The following is a 7,964-nucleotide window of genomic DNA, read 5'->3' on the forward strand; positions in this document are numbered from 1 at the left end:
GTGGTCTTTTTGAACCTTATCAAAAGTTTCGAATATTAAAGAAACCACTTATTCATATAATTAAGTGTTTTCAGGTATATAATAACTATATTACTAATTACTAATTTTTTTTAAAAAAAAAATCAACACACACATCTATATCCACTAACAGGTAGTTACCTCTTATATCTCTATTTTAAAAAGGTAAAACCCTAAATATACTATCCTTTAATTACTTAATTTACTTACTCCATCATTTACAAATTATAGCCAATCCAATTTGAAAGCCAATAAAACAAAAAAGCCAAAAGCTAGCGTACATTCTCAACTTCCATCATACACCGATAGAACCCAACTGCACCACCCGCATGAATTTTGCGCCAAAGTTCAATCGCCGGAAACCGTCGCGTTACCTTTTCGACCAATTCGTCTGCTAGTGGAGTCGGGATTGTCGTCCAATTACGTCTTTGCCGACATCTTAAGTTCGTCTGCCAGTGGAGTCTTGTTCGATTACCACCACCACGCCCCACCACGCCCCAGCGACGCCACCACGCCATAGCGACGCAATTCGTCGGCCAGTATCCTGGTATTAAACTAATCGAACCCAATTCATCTCGCCCTCCAATTTGTTTTGTTAGGGTAGTTGAAATATATATACTGCAGATCTAGGTTAAACATAATCAAGAAGAGGAGCAAATGCTGCAGATCTAGGTTCAACATAATCAAGAAGAGGAGTAAATAAGGATCAGCACTTGAATCAGTCTTGCATAGTAATGAGAATACAGAAATGAGGTATCTATTATCTAAGGTAGTTGGTATTTGATACATTGCGGTCGATAACGTTAGTGAATTAGGGGAAGGTACGGACAGAGAGGGATTTTGCATATAATAACATAATTGCTGAATGACATACTATTTGGCAAGCCATAAACTGTACGAGTGCTGCTATTAGAAACCTTACGTGAGTTATGTTTTAATGCTATTAGATTCTGAACATATTTGCATATCTCTTTATCCTATGCAACAAATTTGTTTTTGGGTATAACAAAACCTGTCTTCCCCTTGAACATTGACATTTTCGTGTTGAAGCACCCTTGTCTCAGAATGCAGCGAACACCTCAAAAAGGGCTGACCATCTTGCAGTGGCATATGTTCCTTATATGTACAACATCCTATAGTTTTGCTAACCAAACAATTCACACTTCTGCTTTTTAGGAATTTCTACTTCCTCAGTTTTATTTTATGTCAACCAAGCAAGCACTTTATTCAATGAAACCCCCAGCAAGTGTAAGTACTAATAGAAGTTTGAAATTTAGCATACTAGAATTTTAGTTTCCTCCTTTTTCCCCTTCGGATCCCATGAAAAGCAGAAATGCACAGATTGCCATTACACAAGAAGGACAGCGTTATACTCTTCATATAATTTGTCAAGCCAATAGTAACCTTGTGTTCATGAGAGGTACAGACTGATAAACCTAAAGAGACTTTAGATTATTTCTGCTTGCAAGTGCATGCTTCTTTGTTAGACGATACTGATGCTAGTAACAATTATACTTTATATAAAGACTTTGTATGTTCTAAATCATTTACTTGTAGTTCAAAAGAATATGAAGATACCAAGGGAATAAAAGCATGCAAGTATTTATGTTTTAGAAAAGTCAGTTCTTGTACTTTACTTTCCTCTTACCATGATTTTGAAAATATAAACTATCTGTTGTTGTTCAGCATAGTTATGTTTTTATTCAGCATACTTACCATGTAATATTGTTGTTCATCATACTTATGTTACTCTCTTAGCTAGTGTCCCAGTGGCAGGAAATTTCATATCATAAGTGGAGGTCCACTCCACATGAGTTCAGTATGCAGGCTGCTACCTTCTAAGTTCAAATTTCATGCACCCGTATTTATTATAAACTATTCTTTTTTTATATTAGTATGATCCATCATACTGAAGGTCATTAATCCATATATATATCACTAATTGTATCATTATATCTATGAACAAGTGTCCTCGTCAACACCAAGAATCTCATGACTGTGGATATTATGTGTGCCGATATATGCTCGAGACTGTAGAGAAAAGGCGGCAAGCAATTCCTGATAAGGTATCATTCTTAAGAAGACTGATATTATATTTATGAATGTATTTGTTATGTGCCAATAAATTATTTGGTTATAGCATATTCAGCTTGTATGTTTATATTTTTAATGTTTTATATTTTGCAGTACTTTGGCGGAGTTACAACTGAATTTTCTCAAAATAAGCTTGATGAGCTCAGAGACTTGTGGATCAAATATGTGGATGAATATAAACAAGTGGATGGAGAAGAATCCGAAGATAATGACCCCATTTTAATTAGGATGTGTGTATTTTCTTTTTGAGCGGGATTAGAGAGGTGCTTCTACTTTTGTGTACATGAATTGGAAGAAACAGGCCTAGGTGCTGTTCTATTTTTTTTTTTTTTAACTTAGTTGAATTTTTGGAATCTTTTAAACATTGTATGTGATTTTGTAGTGAATGATATTGAATGAAAATGTATTCCAATTTTAAAGTCATCTGAATTATTTCAATACAAGTGCCTAAATTTTCTATATATATGTAAATTAGGAGCAAGTGAAACAGATCGGAGAAGCGCATGTATAATAATATTAAAATATTTTTATTGTCGTTTTTTATATATAAAAAAAAAAGTTAAAGAGACCACCTTTTTCTTTTAGGTGGTGTTTAAGAAATGATTAAAAAGACCACCTACATATTAAAAATGATTTCTTTGTAAGATAAAAAAGACCACCTATCTGTAAAATGTGGCGCCTTATCCTTCTTTTTTTTTCCTATTTAAATTCCTAAATAACCACTTATTTTAAGGAAGTGGTCTCTTTTATCAAATTAAGAAACCACCCGCAATAAGTGGTTATTTATCCTGAGAGACCAGTGAGCTGAAGACCACCTCTCATGTGGTCTCTAAATGAGATTTTAGGGGGTCTCTTTAGGCTTTATTGTAGTAGTGATGCGTTTCGCGTTTATGTGTCCTAAACGACAATGCCATAAGTAAGTAGGATTAGAATCGTTTGATCTATGCTTTTTGCTGTCTATGTTAAGGACATCTTTGTCTAAGTCTAGGAGATATAGACCATTAGACCTTTTAGCAGTGGCATAAAATATTGAATTCAAATAAATAGAGAAACAACCTTTCTCAATTGTAAATGAAAACCCTTCATTATCCAAAACAGGAATAGAAATAATGTTTTTGGTAATAGCGGAAACGTAATAACAATTATTAAGCTCTAATATTAATCCAGAAGGCAAAGGTAGACTATAAGTCCCAACTGCAACGGCGGCAACTCTTGCACCATTTCCAACTCGCAGTTCCACCTCTCCTTTAGCCAAGGTTCTACTCCTTCTTAGTCCCTGCACATTCGAAGTAATGTGAGAAACACAACCGGTATCAAATACCCAAGAAGTAGATGTTGCTAAATTAATGTCAATGACATAGATACCTGAAGAAGAAGCCCCAGACTTCTTATCCTTCAAGTACTTCGGGCAATTACGCTTCGAATGACCTATTTGATCACAATAGAAGCACTTGGCATTTGCGGCCACCTTTGGCTTTGCCTTTGCCTATGGCTTTACAGAGTCTTAGTGGCAACTTGCTTGCCCTTATCTTGCTTTTTCTTGCTTGCCCATTCTTTCTTAAAACCCTTTCCTTTTGAACCATAAGAACTTCCTTCTTAGGTACAACAGTGATGTTTTGCTCGGCAGTCATGAGCATCCCATGTAACTCAGCAAGGGTTTTCGATACCCCATTCATATTGAAGTTCAAACGAAACGTATTGAACCCCTCATGAAGTGAGTGTCGAATGATGTCAGTAGCCAACTCTTGGCTATAAGGAAAGCCCAACCTCTCCATGGCTCGAAATAACCAATCATTTCGAAGACATGAGTGGCGACCGGCTTGCCTTCAACTAACGCACACTCAAGAATAGCGTTGTGAGTTTCATACCTCTTATCCGAGCTTGTTGTTGAAACATGGTTTTCAACTGTCGGATAATGCTATAGGCATCCAAGCTTGCAAACCTCTTTTGAAGGCTTGGTTCCATAGCCGCTAGCATAAGGCAAGTAACAATTACTGACCTTTCTGCAACGGCCTTATGGGCCTCTTTTCAGCATCATAGAGGTAGTAGTTAAAACTGGGATCGGGGTTTCAAGAACATCCTCTCGACCTTCGGACCTAAGAACAATTCTTAGATTCCTTTCCCAATCAAGGAAGTTGTTCCCTTCAATTTATCCTTCTCAAGGATTGAACGTAAGTTAAAAGGTGAATTATTGTTGTTACCAGACATGATATCTACATAGAAGATGCAAAAGTAATAAGTATGTTTATCATAATAGCTTTTAACAAATTTTAAACACTTTAAAATAAAAGCTATGCACTTGACCAATTTTAACGTGTCCCCTTTTTGAATCAAGTGGTTCTAAGATCCTATCAAACATGATTTATAAGTGGACTTTGGCCTCAACTTAAAACCAAGTTTAAAAGGTAAGTAAACTCCTTTACTAATTACAACATTTGTAATTCTTAGTTAATGGGTGTTTGCTAAGGTGATTACGCTCCCAGGTAAGGAAGTTACCCACAACGTTGGGGAGAGCCTTCCTAATCCTAGACAGAGCATGTCACCCAAACACAAAACCCATAAACTTTGCTACAAAATCCAAAACCGTTTTGATGATTTTGTTGGGCCAAACCAAACTAAACTTGCAAATTTCGGAAATTTATCTACTTAGCCCAAGATTGAAAGTAACACTCTGCTTTGGCAGAACCTATTACTAACAATCAAGTTTTAGTAGGTGTTTATTTGGAATAGCAAAAACCCAATATTTTATTTAAGGGACCTAAGTAAATTATTATGTTGATTTAATTACTAGTGAACATTTAAATAATTAAATCACAAGCATAATAAACTTAGAAAGCATTTAAAAGCAATATTTAAATGCATAAAATAAAATGTGATCCTAGTATGGCCCCTAAACCTAAAGACTACTCTTTAAGGCTCCCTTGTTGAATCACCATGGATCTCCATCCTTGTGCTTCATAGGATAAGATTGAATCACCATTCTTCTTATTAATACTTGAATAAATATTTTTGAAATTATAAACTAAAATATTACAAAAATACCAACGATGCGTAGATCGTATTTAGATTACAAAAATACATTAACGATACGCAGATCGTATTTTCTATCCAAGTTTTGGGCCATACTAGTCACCGCATGCATTCATAATATCATATATATAAAACATGCATTTTAATCAACTATTAAAAATAAATTATCATGTTTTAACAACTTTAAAACATAATAATGCCATGAAGATTTAATCACACATTAAATCATATGGTTGGTACCTTAAGACAAAATTTAATCATATTAGAATTTCGTCTCACAAAGGCTTTAAATATTAATCTAACAAATTTAATCATATTAAACTTAAAGAAAAATTAAAGCAATTGTAGGCACCACATATAATTTAATCATATTAAAAAAAAACTTAACATGATGACTAACCACATAAAAAGGCATGGAAGAATTAATCAACTATTAATACTAACAACCTAAAATGTAATTAACATCATAAAGAAAATAATAATAATAGTAGTTACTAACTCCTTAGTAACCCCTTTAAAATTAACTAGTCAATTATCACATATAATTAACTAATAAAATTAAAGCTCATTATTTTAATTCAATTATGACTTAAATATAAAATTAATCACCATTAATTAATTTAATTTGCAATATTGGAATATACTCAAAAACAAATTTTTATTTATTTATTATTTTTTTAAAAAAATAAAAAATAGGAAGCTGCCAAGGCAGCAGTGCATCACCACTGCCACCTCAGCAGCGACCCACCATCGTGCGAACAACCTCCGCAGTTTCGGCCATCGCGTCGCTGGCAATGGCGACCACCACCGAAGACCGGCGGCAGCCTGTGCTGGGCAGCGCAGGACGCGACCCGCGCGCAGACAGCAACCATGCCTAGGGCATGAAGCGACGCGACCTGCTGCGGCCAGCCACGCACCACGCCGGTCTAATTTCCGGCGGCCCTCCCCCTTCCTCTCAATTATCAACAACCATTGTGCATAATTGAAGGGAAGTTACAACAAATTGATTTGGGGAAAAAAATTAGGGTTCATATTATTTTTTGTTTTTTTAAAAAAAATATAAACTAACACACAAAATCTGATATTTTGTGATGTGAGATTTCAATTTTGAGTATAATATATATTTACATATACATAAAAATCCAATTTTTATGTTTCCAATCAATTAATATCGCAATATTAATCTTGCAAATAAACTCATATATAAAGCCCTCCCTTAATTGAATTAAAAAAAATGAAATATAACATGCATCAACATGATCATATTAATCTATGCAAGAGGCTAACTAATACCACTGTAGGAACTTAGATGCATAATGCGGAAAACCAAGTATCAAATACTTGTACATCTATCCCAAGATCATTGCATAAATTAGTATGAATCAAACAATAGTATAGAATTATACCTTTGATGCGTATGTTCCTCTTGTCCACCAAACTGCTAGTGGGGAGATCACCTTAGAACGTCAAGCGTCGTTCCTCTAATGTTGGTCCACGAACAACACTTGGATCACCACGTATGCTATTACGGAAGAGAGACAAACTCACTTGCTTTTGGTGGTGTATGAGGGCCGAAATATGGGGTGGAAAACTAGAGAGAAAAATCAGATTTTTCTCTTAAGAAGACGACACACAAAAAGATGCTAAACAATGTAACTCCTAATACAAATATATAGGAGTGGTTACAAGTGAACTTCATGAGGTTTTATTGGCCTCATAATGTGATACATTATGAGCCTAATAAACTCATAAGTTACACATCTTTTCCATCCACCATAAAACCGTCCAACCCATTTCACAAATGGGTTTGGATATTATCCAAGTGTTATTACTTGTGTGACCTCATAGGACGCAATAATACTAGTAGTTGGCCCTAATTATATTAGTCCAACAAACCACAATTAGCTTCTAGCAAAACGTTGTGATCATCTAATATTATTAAATATATTATCTCCATAACTTATCCTAATATTATTTTGTTTATTACACTTGATCGAGGAAAAAATCCTTCAACACAACACCACAAATGATAGTTCTAGAGTAGCTCATTCATAAGGAAGGGGAATTTAGGTAAAGCTTGAAAATAGGAAGGTACCTTTTGGTTTGTCACTTCCAAGACTGCTAGTGCAGAATCTAAAAGGTGCGTTGAAGCCTCTCCTTTACGAACTTTACCTACTAGTTGAGAAAATTGTCCAACAAGAGCTTTGAGCAGAGAGTTGTTCTCTTGAAATTTGGCTTTCAACAAGCTATTTTCCTTCTTGAGAACGGACACTTCTTCTTTGTTCTCTTGGACTTGGTTGTTCAACAATCTATTTTCCTTCTTTAGAGTGGACAATTCTTCTTTATCATTCTCCATGAACACGGCCGTCTTTCGAACTCTTCCACACCCTTGCTTCTTAAGGACACCATGCACCCCGTAAATGTCTCCCTTTTGAACTCCATGTCCATAACCTACGGGACGTTTGGGAATCTCTCCACCATACATGGTGTGCTGAAAGGCTTCATCTTCAAGTTCTATATCAGACTTGGAAGGTTTTGCTTGCTTTAATGATTCAAACTTGGCATATGCATCATCCTACACAAATATTAAGATATAAAATGTAAGAAGTATTATTTTACAATAAACAGAAACACGCTTATTATTTTCTTTTAATCTGTACTTATACCATAAATTCTTCTGTGCGTGTGTCTGGTAGAAAGCTTCCATCCTTTCCAATATGAGCTTTTTTCCAAAGAGTTACTAAACTCATTTTTTCTCCATGCTCATCCTCCTAATAATTTTTTACATGTAAAAACGATCATAGAAAATTTCTACAAGATTA

At 34.9% G+C, this 7,964-nt stretch overlaps 1 long non-coding RNA gene across 1 annotated transcript; it reads left to right on the forward strand.

The window, feature by feature from the left end:
• Positions 1-240: 240 nt before the first annotated feature.
• On the forward strand, positions 241-2,865 carry LOC125495867 (uncharacterized). Its single transcript, XR_007272270.2, has 3 exons — positions 241-771; positions 1,986-2,084; positions 2,206-2,865. It is a non-coding gene; the product is annotated as an uncharacterized LOC125495867 (long non-coding RNA).
• The last annotated feature ends 5,099 nt before the right edge of the window (positions 2,866-7,964 follow it).

This window comes from Beta vulgaris, chromosome 3, assembly GCF_026745355.1.
Source record: "Beta vulgaris subsp. vulgaris cultivar EL10 chromosome 3, EL10.2, whole genome shotgun sequence".
Taxonomy (NCBI): Eukaryota; Viridiplantae; Streptophyta; class Magnoliopsida; order Caryophyllales; family Amaranthaceae; genus Beta; species Beta vulgaris.